A 21,498-nucleotide genomic window follows, 5' to 3' on the forward strand; every position below is an offset into this window, starting at 1 on the left:
CCTTTTGTAATAGATGAGGTTTACATAGCTGTTCAGTGTGAAAGAATATTTGGAAGGTCTCACAAATATTAAGCAAATTTACTGGAATTTAAGATCAACTCTATGTGACTCCAAAGCCACAACTCATGTCCTCTAGACTACATGAATTATCAATCTTTCATTATTGTCTTAGAAGTTAGATGGTGTCACAAAAAAAAAAATCAGAAATTTTTGTTTTTGTACAAGGACTGTACTCAGGGCACTTTATCTCAAATCACATCTCCAGTCCATTTTTTTTTAAGACAAGCCAAGTTCTCACTAACATGCTTAAGGCCCCACTGAGTTGCTGAGTCTAGTAAGCAAAATTGAAACGCTAAGCCAAGAAGCAGCTGTTATAAACACCCTTTTGTTAATTCTGGCTTATTTTTTAAGGTTTAAATATTGAAATCCATTTTTCAATTTCTATTGAAGGTAACATTATCTATTATAGTCAACAGTCTGTTTGTCTCCATTTTATCCAGATTTTTTTTACTGGCTAAACTTTGATTTAATTTGAAAATGTTACTCAATATGTTTTAACTTCTGCTTATTCTGCTGGCATTATTAGGATACTAGGTTAAAAGCATACAGCCTATGGGATATTATGGTGTGGTTATAGCTAAAGAGAAGACTATATGATAAATAAAATTTAAACTCATGAGGATGAGGTACTTTCTTTGGTATTTTTTTAATGTATCCTTGGTGAATAAGATACAGAGTACACAGCCAAACCTTAAATCATACAAGGCAGGCTCTATCTCTACTTAATAAAGAAAAATATCAAATACAAAAAGTTGTGTTGCAATATCACATGGCACTTGGTTTGTTAACAGCAGCACAGAAATGGTTTCTGCCATATTCTGTTGTATATATATTCTAGATCACCAAAATAATATCAGTATGACTTCAATACATATAACATCTTTAGTTGCAGCTACACAGCAGTTGATCAATGATAAGTTTCAAGAATGATGAGCTTGTTTAGATATCATCTGGAGATGGCTTTTAGTAATCCTAGGCAGGGGGATTGTGTTTTAGTCATATCACAGTACAGCATATTTTTTGTGGCCTGTGGATGCAGAGCTCTTACCTCCTTGCTAATAGATCATTGTAGAAGACTTCCAGTGTGTAGATTTTTTGATGATAAATCCTAAAAGGGTGGATCATTAGAAAGGCCAGACATGGCTATAGCTACTCTCTTTTTGATGCTTCCAACAGGTTATTATTATTATTATTATTTATTCAAGAAATAAATATTCTGATTTAGTGTATGCATTCATTGTCATAAACATTTTTTTTTGAGCATATGTTTACTATGTAAAATATTGGCCATGCACCTTTGTTTTCTGGCCTATATGTGAAAAGGTCTATGGAATGATGCAGGAGTCTGAGGGCTGATTTCTCTGTGCTCTCTGGAAGTTGTTTCTTCTGAATAAGCATGACTACACTGTCAACTCTGCCTCACACCTCTCAATAGCTAGACACCAAAATTTTACATCCTGGGTTTCAACACCCACAACAGCAACTGGCGTAGTCTTTAGGATATTTGCAGGTGAGAGAGATCTCAGTCCTGATGGATTAATGAAAGTTGTTAGGAGAGTGGTGGCATCTATGGACACCAAGAACCATACAACACTTAGTTCTCTCAGTCCTATTACAGTGGACTCCTATGGAGAGTTGTGATATAATGAGTACCTTGTAAACAGAAATAAGGATTTTAAGTGCACTGTGGGCAAACATCAACCCTGCAAGTTGAACTGTCAATGAAGTGTTGAAGCCCAGGCCCCAGCCCCTGGCCAAAGAAAAAAGTGTCAGCAGTGGCATAGATGATTTGGAGTAGTAATCAAATGAGTTATGTGCAGCTGCACTGGCCATGGGATGAGTGGTTTCCATAGATCTGAGAGCAATAACTGATGCCAGTGTATGAAAGACTACCAGAATGATGAATTGCAAGATAATAAAGAGGTCTAGGAATCCAGAGTAAATCCAATAAGTAAGACCTCTGTATTTTGAAAATACCTATAAACCTTCCCCATTGTGATGACTGAGTCTGGGGAGAAGAAGGAGGATAAAGGCTTTCAAGTGAGTCAATGAATAAGCATAAAATGAAACAACAGCAACCAATGGCTCCAGTGAACAACTGGCATGTCCATCACAGGTATCCAAGTTTACCCTACTTTATCTGTTAAGCAGAACTGGTGGACTTAAAATAATTTACCAAGGTGGCAAAAAGACCAAGATTATTATTTTTTTTTCTGTAAGAATTAGAGATAATCAGCATGCTCTGTTGCACCCTAAAAAGGGAGAGGTTAGCATTGCTCCTTAGAGTAGAAGTGCCACAGTCTGGCTGGGCGCAAGATCACAAGCCACTCAAACAGGAACAAACTTTATTTGAAAAAACCGCCAATACCACGTTCATGCCCGGGAATATTCCCGATCCACCCACGTGGCGTTCGGCCGGTTCCTTCCCGGAAACCCCGCGCAAGATCCTCCCCCGGAATTCCCTCCTACTGCACTTTCCCAACCAATGGGAACTCTCCAGGAGTCCCGCAGCAGGCCAAGGTAAACAGCAGGAGTCCGGTATCCATATGAATGTAATTTTTAACATAATCATATCATCTCAATGGCTAGCTGGCATCACCTTTCAATCAAAAATGCCATGCATCATATTAATTGGCTGTGGCTCCCAGCATAGAAGTTGTAAAATGCTCAATGCCATGAGGCATTTAGGGACAAAAAAATACAAATTGTGTTAGTACCTGGCCAGGCTTCCAAAGGACTACGTTTTAAGCAAGTTGCCAAGGTCATAAGCACTCAGATTCAATGTATGTACTCAAGGTCAAAAACATTTGTTTGTGAGCATGCTCTTACATCAATAAAATGTTGTCAATGTGCCTTCTTCTGTTTCTGATGTGCATTAAAAAAGTTCTATTTAATAATTTTGGGGGCTGAGGGATAGAAGCTAGAGGCTGGTCATGGGCTATTGCTGCCTTCAAAAGTAGCATGCCTACTATCACAAAAGTTTCTCACATCTTCTTTCAACTGCTTTAGCCCCAAACCTTGCTTTTTTTGATATGAGCACCTACACAGCAGCCACAGATGTGAAATTATTTTTAATTTGAGACTATCACAAATTCTTTGCTTTATGTGTTGTTTTGTAGACATACTCCCAGATAATACTCATTTAGTGATTTAGTGTATAATTTATTTTAGATTACATATATTGCTTTAATGTTGTCTTTCCCTCATTTTTATGTAGTGTTTCACATTCTCTATTTACAAAACTTTTATGATACAGATACAGTATTTTTGTTGTATGTTTCATAACATGCTACATTTTTATTATGACTGTAATGAAATACCAGTTTTCAAATTTCTTTTGATAATAAATATAAAAATATTGCTTGTTCTTGATTTTTCAATTTAGTTCTCAGCCATTTCCCAAGTTTATTTTAAATCTTTGCTATAAGATTCAGAAATTTTTCTCAAACATATTATCTCCATTAAATAAAAAAGTTCACCAGATGTAAAAATTTTGTTTTTATTTTTATTATTCTTTTTTTTAAAGGGGAGAGAAATGAGTACTTAACCCAGGGTAGTTCTCCTAAACACCTGTATCACCAGCCCTTTTTTAATTGTATTTTATTGTATTTTTAGTTTACACACAAAGTCTTGCTTAGTTGTTCAGGGCCCCATTCATATTATTTAGGCTGAATTTGAAATTTTGATGCTCCTGCTTAAGCTCCCAAATTATTAAGATTGTTGACATGAGCCACCATATGTTTGTAAACCCCACAGCCATTTTTGAATAAATGTCACTACTTAACTTTTAAGAGAATTTTATTTTTTTAATTTTTTTTTTATTTTTAATTCTTATTGTTAGTTGTTCAAAACATTACAAAGCTCTTGACATATCATTTTTCATACATTTGATTCAAGTGGATTATGAACTCCAATTTTTACCCCATATACATATTGCAGATTCACATCGGTTACACATCCACTTTTTTACATACTGCCATACTAGTTTCTGTTGTATTCTGCTGCCCTTCCTATCCTCTACTATTCCCCCTGCCTTCCCCTCCCCTCCCCTCCCATCTTCTCTCTCTACCTCATGTACTGTAATTCATTTCTCTCTCTTATTTTTATCCTTTTCCCCTCACTTCCTCTTATATGTAATTTTGTATAACAATGAGGGTCTCCTTCCTTTACCATGCAATTTCCCTTCTCTCTCTCTTTCCCTCCCCCCTCTCATCCCTGTGTAATGGTGATCTGCTTCTCATGCTCTTCCTCCCTATTCTGTTCTTAGTCGCTCTCCTTATATGAAAGATGACATTTGACATTTGTTTTTTAAGGATTGGCTAGCTTCACTTAGCATAATCTGCACTATTGCCATCCATTTCCCTTTAAATTTAATGATTTTGTCATTTTTAGTGCAGAGTTATACTCCATTGTGTATTAATGCCACATTTTTTTATCCATTCATCTATTGAAGGGCATCTAGGTTGGTTCACAGTCTAGCTATGGTGAATTGTGCTGCTAGGAACACCGTTGCAGCAGTATCCCTATACTACGCTCTTTTAAGGTCTTTAGGAAATAGTCCAAGAAGGGAAATAGCTGGATCAAATGGTGATTCCAATGGTGGTCTCACATTATTTAGGCTGAATTTGAAATTGTGATTCTCCTGCTTAAGTTTCCCAAATTATTAAGATTGCTGACATGAGCCACCATATGTGTGTAAACACCACTGCCATTTTTAAATAAATGTTACAACTTAACTTGTAAGAGAATTTTATTTTTCTTCCCAGCTTTCCAAGGAATCTCCATACTACTTTCCAATTTGCTGCACAAATTTGCAGCCCCACCAGCCATGTACAGTGTACACTTTTTCCCACATCCTTGCCAGCACTTCTTGTTGTTTGACTTCATAATGGCTGACAATCTTACTGGAGTGAAATGGTATCTTAGGGTGGTTTTGATTCGCATTTCTCTGACTGCTAGAGATGGTGAGCATTTTTTCATGTAATTCTTGATTGATTGTATGTCCTCCTCTGAGAAGTGTCTGTTCAGGTCCTTGGCCCATTATTTGATTGGGTTATTTGTTTTCTTATTGTTTAATTTCTTGAGTTCTTTGTATACTCTGGATATTAGGGTTCTATCTGAAGTGTGAGGAGTAAAAATTTTTTCCCAGGATGTACGGTCCCTATTTACCTCTCTTATTGTTTCTCTTGCTGAGAAAAATCTTTTCAGTTTGAGTAAGTCTCATTTGTTGATTCTTGTTATTAACTCTTGTGCTATTGGTGTCCTATTGAGGAATTTCGAGCCCGACCTCACAATATGTAGATCGGAGCCAACTTTTTCTTCTATCAGACACAGAGTCTCTGATTTGATATCAAGCTCCTTGACTCCTTGATCCATTTTGAGTTAACTTTTGTGCATGGCAAGAGAAGAGGATTCAGTTTCATTTTGTTGCATATGGATTTCCAGATTTCCCAGCACCATTTGTTGCAGATGCTATCCTTCCTCCATTGCATGCTTTTAGGCCCTTTATCAAATATAAGATAGTTGTAACTTTGTGGATTAGTCTCTGTGTCCTCTATTCTGTACCATTGGTCCACCCGCCTGTTTTGGTACCAGTACCATGCTGTTTTTGTTACTATTGCTCTGTAGTACAGTTTGAAATCTGGTATCGCTATACCGCCTGATTCACACTTCCTGCTTAGAATTGTTTTTGCTATTCTGGGTCTTTTATTTTTCCATATGAATTTCATGATTGCTTTATCTATTTCCACAAGAAATGCCTTTGGGATTTTGATTGGCATTGCATTAAACCTATAGAGAACTTTTGCTAATATCGCCATTTTGATGATGTTAGTTCTGCCTATCCATGAACAGGGTATATTTTTCCATCTTCTAAGGTCTTCTTCTATTTCTCTCTTTAGGGTTCTGTAGTTTTCATTGTATAAATCTTTCACCTCTTTTGTTAGGTTGATTCCCAAGTATTTTATTTTATTTTTTTTTGAGGATATTGTGAATGGGGTGTTTTTCCTCATTTCTATTTCAGAAGTTTTGTCGCTGATATACAGAAATGCCTTTGATTTATGCATGTTGATTTTATATCCTGCCACTTTGCTGAATTCATTTATTAGTTCTAGTAGTTTCTTTGTAGACTCTTTTGGGTCTTCTAGGTATAGAATTATGTTATCCGCAAATAGTGATAATTTAAGTTCTTCTTTTCCTATCTTTATGCCTTTAATTTTTTTCATCTAATTGCTCTGGCCAGTGTTTGGAGAACTATATTGAATAGAAGTGGTGATAGAGGGCATCCCTGTCTTGTTCTAGATTTTAGAGGAAATGCTTCAATTTTTCTCCATTCAGAATGATGCTAGCCTGAGTCTTAGCATAGATAGCTTTTACAATGTTGAGGTAAGTTCCTGTTATCCCTAGTTTTTCTTATGTTTTGAACATACACGGGTGCTGTACTTTGTCAAATGCTTTTTCTGCATCTATCAAGATGATCATAAGGTTCTTATCTTTAAGTCTTTTGATGTGGTGAATAACATTTATTGATTTCCATATATTGAACCAGACTTGCATCCCAGGGATGAATCCTACTTGATCATGGTGCACAATTTTTTTGATGTGTTTTTGTATCCGATTAGCCAGAATTTTATTGAGGATTTTTGCATCTAGGTTTATTAGAGATATTGGTCTGTAGTTTTCTTTCTTTGAGGTTTCTTTGTCTGGTTTCAGAATCAGGGTTATGTTGGCCTCATAGAATGAATTTGGAAGAGCTCCCTCTTTTTCTATTTCCTGAAATAACTTGAAAAGTACTGGTATTAATTCTTCTTTAAAGGTTTTGAAAAAATCCGCTGTATACCCATCCTGTCTTGGGCTTTTCTTGGTTAGTAGTCTTTTGATTGCTTCTTCTATTTCATCCGTTGATATTTGTCTGTTCAAATTGTGTGTATCATCCTGACTCAGTCTGGGCAAATCATATGACTTAAGAAATTTATCAATGTCTTCACTTTCTTCTATTTTATTGGAATATAGGGTTTCAAAATAATTTCTAATTGTCTTCTGTATTTCTGTAGCATCTGTTTTGATATGGCCTTTTTTATCCCATAGGTTAGTAATTTGAGTTCTCTCTCTTCTTCTCTTCGTTAGCATGGCTAAGGGTCTGTCAATCTTATTTATTTTTATGAAGAACCAACTTTTAGTTTTGTCAATTTTTTCAATAGTTTCTTTTGTTTCAATTTTGTTGATTTCCACTCTGATTTTAATTATTTCTTGCCTTCTGCTATATTTGCTGTTGTTTTGCTCTTCCTTTTATAGGGCTTTGAGATGAGGTGTGAGCTCATTCATTTGTTGTTTTTTTCTGTTTTTTTTTTTTTTTTTTTTTTTCTGAGGAATGACCTCCAGGCAAAGAATTTCCCTCTTAAAACTGCTTTCATTGTGTCCCATAGATTCCGATATGTTGTGTCTGTATTTTCATTTATCTCTAAGAATTTTTTGATTTTCTCCTTTATTTCTTCTGTAACCCATTGATCATTCAGTAACATATTGTTCATTTTCCATGTGATGTAGAATTTTTCCTTCCTTTTATCATTGATTTCCAGTTTCATTCCATTATGATCAGATAAAATGCATGGTATTATCTCCACCCTTTTATATATACTAAGGGTTGCCCTATTACATAATCTATGGTCTATTTTTGAGAAGGATCCATGTGCTACTGAGAAAAAAGTATATCCACTTGATGATGGTTGATATATTTTATATATATATATATATATATATATATATATATATATATATATATATATATATATATATATATATGTCAGTTAAGTCTAGGTTATTGATTGTGATATTGAGTTCTATTGTGTCTTTATTCAACTTTTTTTTGGAGAAGTTCTCCAATGGTGAGAGAGGTATGTTGATGTCACCCATAATTATTGTGTTGTGGTCTATTTGATTCTTGAACATGAGGATAGTTTGTTTCATGAACATTGCAGCACTCTTATTTGGTGCATAAATATTGATAATTGTTATGTCTTGTTGGTGAATGGTTCCTTTTAACTGTATATAGTGTCCTTCCTTATCCCTTTTTATTAACTTAGTCTTGAAGTCAATTTTATTCAATATGAGGATGGCCACCCCGGCTTGCTTACGAGGACCATGTGCGTGGTATATTTTTTCCCAACCTTTCACCTTCAGCCTGTGTATGTCTTTTCCAATCAGATGTGTCTCCTGGAGGCAGCATATTGTTGGATTTGTTTTTTAATCCATGTTACCAGCCTATGTCGCTTTATTGGTGAGTTTAAACCATTAACATTTAGAGTTACTAATGATATATGGTTTGTACTGGCAGCCATGTTTGATTATTTATCTTTTTTTTTTTAATTTGGTTTGTTTCTCCATGATTAGATCACTCCCCACCCTCTGGCTTTACTGAGGTACTTCGCACTTTTTGTTTTGGTTATTGTTTTTTATTTTTTTCTCATGTAGAGTTTTGCTCAAGATGCTTTGCAATGCTGGTTTTCTGGCTGCAAATTCTTTTAACTTTTGTTTATCATGAAAGATTTTAATTTTGTTGTCATACCTGAAGCTTAATTTTGCTGGATACAAAATTCTTGGTTGGCATCCATTGTCTTTCAGTGTTTGAAATATGTTGTTCCAGGATCTTCTCGCTTTCAGCATCTGTGATGAAAAATCCGTTGTTAACCTTATTGGTTTACCCCTGAATGTAATCTGCCTCCTTTCTCTTGTAGCTTTTAATATTTTCTCATTTTTCTGTATATTGGATATCTTCATAACAATGTGTCTTGGCGTTGGGCTACTGTGATTTTGTATGCGCAGTGTCCTGTATACATCTACAATTTGTACATCCATTTCCTATTTTATTTCTGGAAATTTTTCTATAATTGTTTCATTCAGCAGGTTGCTCCTTCCCTTGGTTTGAACTTCTATACCTTCCTCTATTCCAATGACTCTTAAGTTTTTTTTTTTTAATGTTGTCTCACATCTCATGGATGTTTTTCTCATGATTTTTTACCAGCCTTTCTGAGTTGGCTAGACTCTTTTCAAGATGATGTATTTTGTCTTCATTATCTGATGTTCTGGCTTCTACTTGCTCCACTCTGTTAGTGATACACTCATTTGAGTTTTTAATTTGGTTTTTAGTTTCCTTCATTTTTAGAATTATTGTTTGATTTTTTTTTTTATAATCTCTATCTCCTGATGAAGATGCTTATTTGCTTCTTTTATCTGTTTATGCAATTCATTTTCAATGTGTTCTTTCATTGTTTGAATTTGCTGTCTCATATCCTCTTTAAGATTCCATTCCATCTGTCTAAGGTATTCCTTGAGTTCTTTATTTGACCATTTTTTGTGATGCCTCTAGGTCCTCCTGAATATTTAGGCTTTCCTGCATTGTTTGCACTCCTTTTCTTCCTTACTTTTTCATGCTGCTCATGTTACTTCTTGTTCTGTTTGACTGCTGAATTACTGTTTACTCCTATAAATTTATTTGCTTTTGTGTGTCTCTGAGGTCTCTCTTTTGTGATGGGAGACTATTACTAGAGATGATGAGTTTTGTTGCACTTTAATGCAGATTCATTCGTTTCCTAAACTGTGTATGGATTCTGATGGCATATAGCAGTCTGCGGTTTGGTCTTGGGACTTACATTTAGGTCGAATGATGTGATGGTATTGAGGTTGGTATCTTTTGGCAACCTTGGAGGGTTGCTCTACTGACGAGGGATATTAACAGGAGAATGGTCTGGAGTATTTTGGGGTAGCTAGGGACTTGGTAGCACTATATAATACCTCAGAACATTGACCTATATATATTTAGTAAATTACACATAAACAGCATTGTAATGCTTGGGAGGAAAAGTATTAGAAGGGAAGGGAAGAAGTCACTAAATAGAATGAGATTAAACAGGTAGAATTCAAGGAAAGGGGAATAAGAAAATTGAAAATAAATGAAATGAAAAAAGAAAAAAATAGAAAATAAAAGAACAAAATTTTAAAAATAATTAAAAAAATTAAATAAATATTTTTTAAAAAATTTAAAAATAAAAATAAAAAAATCCCAAATAATAATAAAAAAAATTTTTTTTAAAAATGCAGTGTTAGAGTTCAATTAACTTTTTTTCCAGTAGGTGGAGCTGTGCCGACTGAGCCAAGCTTCTCCTCTCAATATGTGGGAACCAATCACTGTGGAACAGCTCGTCCTCCCTGACTGGGTGGGTCTCCAATCCTGAGTGCCTAGGGCCTTTTCTTGTGTCTAGTCACTTCCTCACTTTTCTTCCAGCCAGGCCCCGCTCACCACAATACTGGCTACATGCCAAGTCTGATGCTCCTGGGAGCCCTATTTTCTTGAATGACTGGGCACCCTCTCCCTGTTTGCCATTCCCTCAGACCCTAAGGTTGTGGAGTGTGGGGCTGAGAACCATAAGCAAATTTTGCTTGCCCTCCGGTAGCCACGCCCCCGGTAGCTGGTGCAAGAGACCTCAGTTGTGGTTGGAGCGGTAGCCGGGACTCCTGTGCCTCGGGTCCCGCACCGCTCCTGATTGCCTCGGTCTGACTATCGCGCTCACGGGAGAACTGGGAGGTGTCCTTGAGGTTTCCCTGCTGTGTGGAGAGGGAAGCCTAGGGGGTTACACACCTGCCGCCACTGGTTTCAAAGAAGTTATCTGTTATCAATGAAGTTAGTCGCATTCTGGTGACATCAGTTCTCTGCCATGGTGGTATTTTATGCGAATGGCAACAGTTTGTTCCCTTTGCCGGGTGACCCATGCAAAGGGTGGGTCCTGACCAGCTTTCCCAAGCCCCGTCTCAATCCTGTGGCCACTGCCTATAAAGGCTCGGTTTGTATTAACCTCCGCAGGTTCAGAAGGGCCGACGCAGGTGAACGGGATCCTGAATTCAGCCGATCTGGGCTCAATGTGTGTTCTGAGAGGCACAGACTGTTCGTTCTACATCCACGTTAGTTCAGCATTGCCTAGTGATCCTGAGCAAAAAGCATTTAGAAAATTTAAGACTCCCTATGCCTGCGCAGCTGAAGAGGTCAGAGACTTGATCTCTCCATGCCCACAGCCATGTTGGATCTCCTTAAGAGAATTTTAAAATAATGATGAATCATGGCTTTTAAAGGAGGTAAGTTTTGCCATTGGTTCACGCATATTTGATCTTAATATACTTAATACTTAAAAATTGTAGGAACACAACAAACCATCTTTGTAAGATACAGTCTCAAAATTTAATAAAAAAGAAAACAAAAAATTGAGGATATATAGCTCAGGAAGAATAATTCCCTCAGTTTAACCACCAGTACTGTACTCATATAAACACACACACACACACACACACACACACACACACACACACACATACACACACATACACACAGTACTTGTGGGACTTTGAAAATATTTTTTGACACTGAAACAGCTGTATAAACCTCAACTACTACAAAAGGCAGAATTAGTGCCATAGTATCAGTAGTCCTTTAGCCTTATCTGTGTACAGAATTTTGGTAATGCAATTTTACTCCTACTCTAGTCAAATGCAGAATTTATTCTCCAAACTTTGGGTCAGAGCTCTTCTTATTTTTTATGGCTTATATAAAGTTGTGGCTATGAAAGAGTACTAGTCAGGTACCTAGTCAGGAAATATTTTTTTAATGTTTTTGCTTTTGCTTTTAGAACACTGTCTCCTCAATGATAACAAGTTCACCTTAATTTATTTGATTCTGAGATAGCATGTGAAGAAGATTCAGGGTGCTTTTTTTGGCAGCCAGATCACCCTCTGAAGTTTAGTTAACTTAACAGCAAAATATATGTAGCAAAAATATTGCAGATGAATGCAGTTCAATCCAAATATAAAATAGTACATTTTAGAGTGACTTCTTATACAGTTATAGACAACAATATATCCACTGTAGGGAAAATGTCAGGATTCAATCACATGTGGTACAGAGGATATCTGGAAAACTGCAGATACCTTATAAGTAGTATTTTAATTTCTCTTATTTAATATTATATCCCCAGTCCTGATACTTAGTCTTTAACAATGAAAATGGAACAGCTTGCATTTTTGAATTGATTCTGGGCCCACTTGGCTTAGGTTGAAGGCAGTGCCTGTAGACTTATCCAGTCTTTTAGGTGAGAACTGCCCAATCCTCATGCAGCCAGTGATGAGGGGGAGGGCTTTGACAATCTTTTATTCCCATTTTTCTGGAACTGCCATTCTTTTAATCATTTTATAGGTTTTTTTTGTCCTGGATCAGGAGCCCAAGTTTCTATAATAAGAAGAAGCTGAAAACAAATCATAGGGAGAATGCTGAAAACCTGGAAAGCAAGGAAATGGTAAGTGTGCCTTGTTATCTTGAGAATGGATAAGTACGTTGTTTGAAGGTGGCAAGAGTGGCAATGGTGGAAAGTGGAAATTGTGGCTAGGGACTTGTGAAGGGGCAACAATTGTGACTTATGCAGTACAGGAGATAAATAAAGAATGTCCATGCACTTCTGCCCCTTTCAATGCTTTATTCACTCAATTACTCAATACAATTTCACTCTATAGGTTCTTAATCAAGAAAACAACAATTCTTAATGCTAGGTACTGCAATCAATATAATCCATTTAGAGCAAACAATTAGAAATTAATTCTAAGTTCTCCAAAGCACACTTAATTATGTCAGGCTAATTACAGACATTCCCTCTACATGCTAAGTTTAAAACTCTCAAGCCTTAGGCTTTATGTCCAGCATTTGCACACTCACTCAGACCATGGTAATCAGGTCAAAAACAAAGGCAGACCTTTCCTGGTGTGCAGCAGATGACTGGTTGAGGAGGGGATTATAGGGAGAAGTTGCAGCTCTCACCAGGGACCATATAAGGGAGTAGAGTTTGAGAGTTGTGAGGATCATGCAGAGGATCAGGAAATGAAGAGAAGTGATGGGATGTCAGGTCCTCATCAGGCTCTCCATGTCCAGCGCATCCTTGTTTTGACTAGCTGAATCCCTGTTTATTATCTCTATTATTTATATTAAACTTTGGGCCTTTTGACCCCCCTTGCAATCATCTTCAGCTACCACTAGATTTCTTCATGATATCATTTACCCTGAGGTCAGAAACATCTGGTCTGGTTGTCTCCAGCCTGATTGTTTTGCTTTTGTCTCTTATCAGGCTAGGACAGCCTGCCAGGGGCTTCACTCTGTTTATCAGAATGAAGGGAAGTAACTTGTTTGAGGCCATACTGGAGTGCTCTGGAGAGACTGCAGGTTTGAAACTGGAGTTTTTAAAATAGAGTTGTGCAGGCTGAGGCCAAAGGCCACTTTCACAGAACTCCTCAGAGGGTCTCTGTGGCAGCTCAACCTTCGCCCCCCCTCTTATTAGTCTAGTGAAGTTTAGATCAGCAGTTAAAACCTGGGCATTTTGTTCCATAATTTAATGGTGTTTTTAGCTTGTCTCGAAAGTCCTTTGTGGGCACCCATGTGCCATGAGTCCAGCATGTCCCCAGATTGTGTGGTAAAGACTGAGATAATTATCTGGAGAGAACCCCCAACTCTATTTGTTGTATTCATACACAAGAGAGGCTGTATATTTAGAACTTGTTACTCATGAGGATTTTTGTTTTGTTTTGTTTTCTTTTTGGTACCAGGAATTCAACCCAGGGGTATTCAGCTACTGAATCACATCCCCAGTCCTTTCTTTAGGATTTTCAGATGGAGATAGGGTCCCTTTGAGTTTCTTAAGGCTTCATTAAATTGCTGATGCTGGATTTCAACTCATGCTCCTCATGACTCCTGAGCTTTTTATATGTAGGGGAAGCAGTATCAAAAATTCAGAAGAAAAATCTAAATTCCAGAACTTTAGGTTAGCTATTCCTAGGTCTGAGAATAAACCCCTAGTTTTCTAGCTCTCTGTTCACATATTCAAATCTATGGTTCTCTGTTCATACTGAATAAGTATAAAATAGAATAAATAGTAAAATGACAGTGTAATCAGGATAATGGACCTCATACTACCACACCTGGAGGCTAACTGGAAGATATGTTAATGAGCACCATTAAGGCCTATTTCAAATGTAAAAAGCATTAAAGTCCACTTTTGGACCTTCAACAAAGTTCTTTGTCCTGTGGTGAAGTTGGGAGAGGAAACATGGGTCTCGGAAAAGATGAAAGTAAACCCATATGATAGTCAGGATGCCTTTTCCAAAGCCTATTTTAAGTGATTTTTTTTTTTCCATTTCTGCTGAAAAACATCTGTAAATTTCTAAGACGGCACACAAAAAAATGTGTTTATCTGGTATCATTCCCTATCCCACATGGTGGGAGTTCTATTTCTTCTTGTTTAAATAAATAGATTTTAATTATTCAAAATTTGTTAGACAAGCACCCAGATGCAATTTGTAAAGTGAGAAATTTTGTTTCATCTCAAAACTCCACTTTCAACATTATCAATGATTTTTTTTCCCATGTTTTATTTCATTTTCCTTCAAGAAATGGAGGGCATTATTAAAAGATTTTGATTTATCATCTGTGTAGAAATGACAGAAAAGTTCCATAAACTCAACAAGCCAAGATTTTATTAGCAGGACTGTAGCAGCCTGTCACAGAAGAGAAGAGGGGAAAACGGAAAGGGGAAGGGGGAGGCAAAGGGGGAGGGAAAGGGGGAGAGGGAGGCCTAGGGAGAGAGGAGGGGGAGAGGGAGAGAAGGGGAGAAGAGGAAGGGGAAAGAGAGAGAGGGAGAGGGGCAGAGAGGGAGAGGGAGGGGGAGAGAGAGAAAGAGAACTAACAGGGTGTTGATATTTATGGGCTCAAAGCAGGATGAGGAGGAGCAGGGGGAGTGGGCTGTTACTTCTTTATTGGCTGAGAGTTCATGTCACTTAAGGAATTTGGAGGTGTACCATTCAAAGTTTACACCATTTACAGTGATTGAATGTGATTGTTCACAAACCATTCAAAGTTCACGCCATTCAGTCTGTCCTGGACCTGAGCTCCTGGAAGAGAAATGCTCCAGGCACCATCTTTACCAACAATCTGAGCTTTTCACAGAATAAAATTAGGTGACATTAAATATAATTAATCTCTCCTAAATGAGGTAGTATACTTTATGTGTCCCAATTAAGGACTTTTCAAAATTTTAATGGTGTTACTTCTGTTTATCGGTGATGTGTCCTAGTTTCCCCACCAGAGAAGCATGCCAATGCAAGGTTAGAGTGGAAAGTAGGACCTTTATTAAGGACAGCAGAAAAGACTTCTCCTGGAGGAAGAAGGGGACCCATGAGGTGGAGTCTGTGGAAGAGAGAGATCTTCCCTCTTTTACAGCTAAGGTCTTTCTTTTGCTTTCCCACAGCATTCCTGTCCTTTGTTCTGTTATCTTGCAGTGATAGAATGTAGGTTGGGAGATCCAAAAGGTGAGGGACAGATGGGCCTGGGGAGTAATATGGTAAGGAAGGGCCTGGGGCTGCTTTTGATTAGCATCTCCCTGTTTGCTGGGAGCTATTTCATTAACATTTCTTTGGAATGGGCTCTGGGCCTTTGGAACATTAACATTTCAATTTCCCAAGTGCTGATCTGCCTTCCCAGGCTCCATTCTCAATTTGGCCTTCATTTTCAATTTTATTGGATATTAGACCCAATTTACCTAACTACACTAACTACCTATCTTTAAATCTGGGTTTAATTGGTCCTCAATTCATCTTATTTTCATATGTAAGACAAGTTTATTAAAATTACCCTGACCTATTGAAACATTACAAACATTTAAGTAAACACCATTCTCTGGTATGGCAGAAAAATAAAAGTGTGACTACCTTGAATTTAAACTCTCTCTTTCTTTCCTTTTTTTTTTTTTTTGGTTTTTTTTTGTTGTTGTTGTTGTTGTTTGTGGTACTGGGGATTAAATCCAGGGCCTCATGGTTAGAAGGCAAGCACTCTAGCAGCTGAGCTATATTACCAGTCCCATTTTTGGGGGGCAAAACCGGGATTGAAGTCAGGGGTACTCTACAACTTAGCCAAATCCCTACCCTAATTTTTAATTTTTACTTAGAGAAAGGTTTTCACCGAGTTGCTTAGCACCTCACCAGTGCTGAGACTGGCTTTGAACTCAAGATCCTCCTATCTCATCCTCTGAAGCAGCTGAGATTACAGGCATGCACCACCATGCATGGGCAAATTCAATCTCAAAGACTAAAGTACACAGCAAATGAGGACAAAGGCTTTCAACAAATAGGTACATTATATAAAAACTTTAATTTTTCTTAGTTGTTGATAGACCTTTATTCTATTCACTTACGTGTGGTGCTCAGAATTGAACCCAGTGTCTCACACGTGCCAGACAATTAAGCTACCACTGAGCCCCAGGCCCAGCCCCCACCCCCTGGTACTTTTTTCTTATGAGGGATATGAGATTGAATTTAGGAACACTCAACTACTGAGACTCAGTCTCAGGTTATTTTTTACTTCTTTTAGAGATGAGGTTTCACTGAGTCATTTAGCACCTCACTTTTGCTAAAGCTGGCTTTGAACTTTTGATCCTTCTGCCTCAGCCTCTCCAGCAAATGGGATTACAGGTCTGCACCAACACACCCAGCCCTTTGTATATTTTTAATACCTATTTAAATAAATTTTAACCAGTAGGCTTAAGTCTTTTTAAATATATGTGTGCATTTAATCCATAACCCAGAAATCAGTGAAACAGAGAATCTAGTTTTATCTCCAACACTGTTTCATCAATCAGAGTGTCTGAGTTAAGATTACCCATTGAAGAATTTACTGTATGTTGTGGTGGCATCCTGACCTCCCATATGTGCATCGTTCTGAGTTTTAGAACAGTCTGAAAAAAGGTGCCCACAGATACCAAATCTCTTGAAGTACTTAGAAAACACCAGCATCTGAGTCTTGCCTTCTAGGGACCAGTTTTAATTTTAAGTGTGTAGTTTCTAAATGGACTAGTTGAATAATCTGCAGCTGGAAGGCATTTTCTGATTATACATTTTACCTAAAAGGCACTTCATTTGTTTTCTTTTATTAGATACTGTAAATAATGATGCAATAACAATAGAAGAGCAACAATATCTTCAACGAAAGAATTTCAATTGCTTTACATATATACTAATATTTTTTATTTATTTAGAATTTAAATTACATGCAAGTTCAATATATCTCTTTCTCTCTTTTATTTCATTTATTTACTTATTTGTGGTACTGAGGATTGAAACCAGGGATTAACATATGGGCACTTTACCAATATGCTACATACCCAGTCTCCATCAATTTTATTTATTTATTTATTATTGAGACAGAGTCTACTGATATGCTTAGGACCTTGCCAATTTTTTGAGTCTGGTCTCTAACTTGAGATCATCCTGTCTCATCCTTCTAAGCCACTGGGAGTACAGGCATGTACAACCTTGTGCTACTACCCCAAATTATTACTAGTGAATTATGTAGCATTTTAATTTTGGGCCTTTAAAGAACCTTAACACTTTTATAAAAATATATTTATTAAATTTATGCTGTTGCCAACATTTTTACATGTTTTTGTACCCTGGAATCCTTATGTTTTATTTTTTTTAATATTTGGTTTTGTGCTGAGTATTGAATCCAGGGGTGCTTTCCACTGAGCCACATCCACAGTCCTTTTTATGTTATATTTTGAGACAGGCTCTCACTAAATTTCTTGGAGCCTTGTTAAGTTATTGAGACTGTCTTCAAACTAACAATTCTCCTTCCTCATTTTCCTGAACTTCTAGGATTTCAGACATGTTGGGAAAAGGTATAATCGCAGCCACACCCCCAAAAAACCCAACATAGAGCCTGAGGAGATTCTCTTCATGCCTCTCCCTTTTCTGCCAGCACCAAAAACCCCAGCCAGCACCAATTTCAAATCTCGATGGCAGGAAACCTTAGCTCCAATAAGAACTAATTTTGTGGGCTCTGGAACTGACATCTGGAAGAACTTACCAATAAATGAGTGACCCATTATTTACCTAAGCCATGCCTTCTCTCCTTATATCTATATAAGCCCACAGCCTTTTGTAATAAAGTGGAACTATCCCAGCAAAGTGTCTTGCATGGAGGAATTCTTTCAAAGCATATGTTACCACACATGACAATTATAGATTATTATAATAGCTATTCCAACAGCACTGTACAGGCTGCAGGAAATTCATTTGATTTATGAATTAAATCCCTGGCACAATTTTATGTGAAGTAGCCAGTTTTAGAGTATTGTGTAAAGATTTTTGGGGAATAAACAGGGATTTTTTTTCTAACCTCTTTTGTGAATGACTGTTGGAAACCATAGCCCATAAAAGTCCTAGAAAAAAAAGTGCAAATTTGTTTCTTTGCAGTTTACAGATATTAGCACATGCTCATTCACCTTTGCATCTAAAACTTTAAACTTCAGAATATAGTAACTTAAACAAAATTTTTTAAAGTTGAAACAGTGCACAAACAAATTTATTTTAGGAGCAATTGATAGTTGTGGAGTTATTACTGTGGTCAGCAGAGTTAGGCCAGGGTGCTGGAAGGTCTAAAATCTCACTCAGGGTATTGGTGATTTACTTTATTCTACCCTATTAAACCCACAATACAATACTGCCAGCAATAGTAGTTGAGAAAATATGCTGATACTGTCTTAAGTTAAACTGGCACCTTTGATATTTGGCTACTTCTCTGCACTGATCCCAGCTGAGTCATTAGCATGGAACAGGAATGTGAATAGGGTATTTACTTGGCCTATTGTTTTGGGGTCAGCTGCTCCATTAGGTTGGGGGGGTCTGAAACCAGGCTGGTGCAAGTAGTTTGGTGTATGTTCCTTTGCTCTGACTGAGGTCTATAATTTTAAATGACAAAAGATTTAGAGTAATGTGCTTGGACTTATTTTCCATACACTTCACAGTTTACATCAAGGACAAACAAGAGCTAGAATTTATCTCAACACAATATAGGTTAACATTGAATATGTTGGAAGTTTACATACACAATATAGGTTAACATTGAATATGTTGGAAGTTTAATCAAGGTTTATTAATTAGAGAACAGGCTTATCTAGAGAGATGTAAAGTACCACCAAATCCTATGTTTTCAAAACTAAAAGAAATGTGAGCTATATAGGCACACAGAAGAATTTTTTTTCTTTTTTCTTTGTTTATTTTATTTTATTTTTAAATAGAAAGCACATAGAGGAAAAAGGAGACCAAGGTTGGAAATATAATTACCGGAAGGACTATGAAACATCAAAAAATAGAATCTAGATTTCAGAAAAGAAAGATTTGACATATTGTATTTGGAGATGTGCATGGCATGAGTGCCCATGATAAGAATGCTGTAAGCTTCTGAAAGAAAATTGATATGGTGAAAGAAGCTTATGTAACCCAGATCCTTACTTAAGCCATTTTCTGCCCCCAAAATAAGCCATGCTAGGTAAACCACTGCTTGACTCTACTGCTGAATACTGAATAAAGAAAAGATTGCCAATGAGAGGTTTGCTTCTTATCTTCTCCCTTTGTCATGTTTGTATCTTTTATGCTAATGTTGATCAATACAAAATTATAGAAACAGTGATGACATTTCAGCCCCTTTGAAATAGGTCAATGAATTCCTGACCATTTTGAGGGAGGCTCAAAGCAGGCCTAGCAGGTGCCCTGGAGAAGACCTGGACCGGGATGGCAGCATTAGACCCTTATTTTCCTCCTTCTGAAATTATTAAATATCTTGAGATGACTTTCTGGCTGGAGGCAGAAAACAGCAATCATTTCAAAAGAGTGGAGTCAGCTCAGAAATGTGTAAAACTCAGCTGGGCACTCTGGCTCAGTAGTTGACTGGTCAGAAATATCGCAGTGGCCTCTTGATGGCAGCGTTGCACAAAGAAAAATTGACCTTGGTGCTTGCCCAGTTTCCAGGTAAATCACATGGATCCCAGGCATTGGGCACTCACCTTCCTTCCTAAAAAACTTGCAAAGCCACTACCCAAGTGTTCATTCTTAATAGTAGCTAAACACTCTGTGCTTTTCAAGGTGAATTAATAAATAAATAACAGTGTGATGACAGCTCACCCCAGCCTGCTTGTTCTAAGTGGGGCTGGGATTAAGGCTCAGTGGTAGAGCACTTATCTACATGTGTGAGGTCCTGGTTTCAATGCTCAGCATCATACTAGATAAATAAGTAAATGTATTGTGTTCATCCGCAACTAAAAATAATTTTTAAAAAAGATGCTAAGTGTTCTGCCTTGCTTTCCAGATTCAGTGGTGCAAAAAGTCACATAGTCCAGAGAAGACTTATCATTATGAGAGACTCAACAAAGGAGCGGGCAGGAGGCACCGACAGGAAGAAGACCACAGCTGAGGAGGGTCTGACTCCTGGCGCTCAGGACTTTCTAGGGGGAAGAAAAGGAACCCAGCGCCTCCCTGGGAACCGAGCGCTGGCGCCGGCTGGGTCCCCTGTCAGCCGGACTGGACAGTTTAGGGAGGGTTTTTTGAGGTCACCAGTCCCGGTGAAGGCAGTGTCCCCCTCTCAGTCTTTCTTCTTCTTCTAGCTCGCTGGCTTCTAGGGTCAGGCACCAGGCGAGCCAGTCACCTCGGGAGTCTTTGATTACATGAAAACCACTACCAAGAAAAGATTAATTCAATCCAGATGTAAAAACATATGTGAATTTTAAATTTGGATGATCTCAACAAGTTTTATTTTTGTTGATAAGGCTGCCTGGATCCCAGATGGCACTCACAAAATACCCCTTAGGTTGTATTCTGAATTGATAATTAAATTAATGGGCATTCTCTAAAACCATTTTACCACGGTTTTAAGTCTTTAAAGGGTAGAAAGTGGAGAGATGATTTTTTTTTCTATTACTCATTAATACATACTTCATAAGGCTCTAGTTTGATACATGAAGCCTGTTTCTCAAGTGGAAAAAATAAGTTATTTAATATTTTGTATCCTTATGGGCAAGATATAGAGACTTTATTTTTTATTATGTGCAATTTCAAATTTTTCCCTTTAAAGGAAAAAAAAAAGGTTTAGTCTTCAATGGAATTCTGCTGCAATACAGTTTGTAGTTTCGGGTGAAGCAATTGGTTCTTGTATGAAGGCCCTCAATCCTCTATGGCCTTCTTACCCCTGAAAACAAAAAACAAGCACAATGTATATAAAAACTTCAGTGTTTTTTTTAATCTCTATCCCTAACATTAGAATTTAAAATGGTATTTGTGGCATACTTGCAGTTACATATTTTTAGAAAGTCTTTATATGAATATATATATATATATATATATATATATATATATATATATATAACACATTTTGAGAGTTTGCTACATTGTGATTGTGTTTAAAACAGAAGGAGGAATAGGAGAAATGTAGGGAAGAAATTTATGATAATGAAATTTTAGTTAAAATATATTCTTTCTAAATCTAAGCAAGGAAAATAGTATTGTGGGCCTCTGTGGTTTAGTTTCAATGTA

The sequence above is a fragment of the Callospermophilus lateralis genome, chromosome 5 (assembly GCF_048772815.1).
Source record: "Callospermophilus lateralis isolate mCalLat2 chromosome 5, mCalLat2.hap1, whole genome shotgun sequence".
NCBI lineage: Eukaryota > Metazoa > Chordata > Mammalia > Rodentia > Sciuridae > Callospermophilus > Callospermophilus lateralis.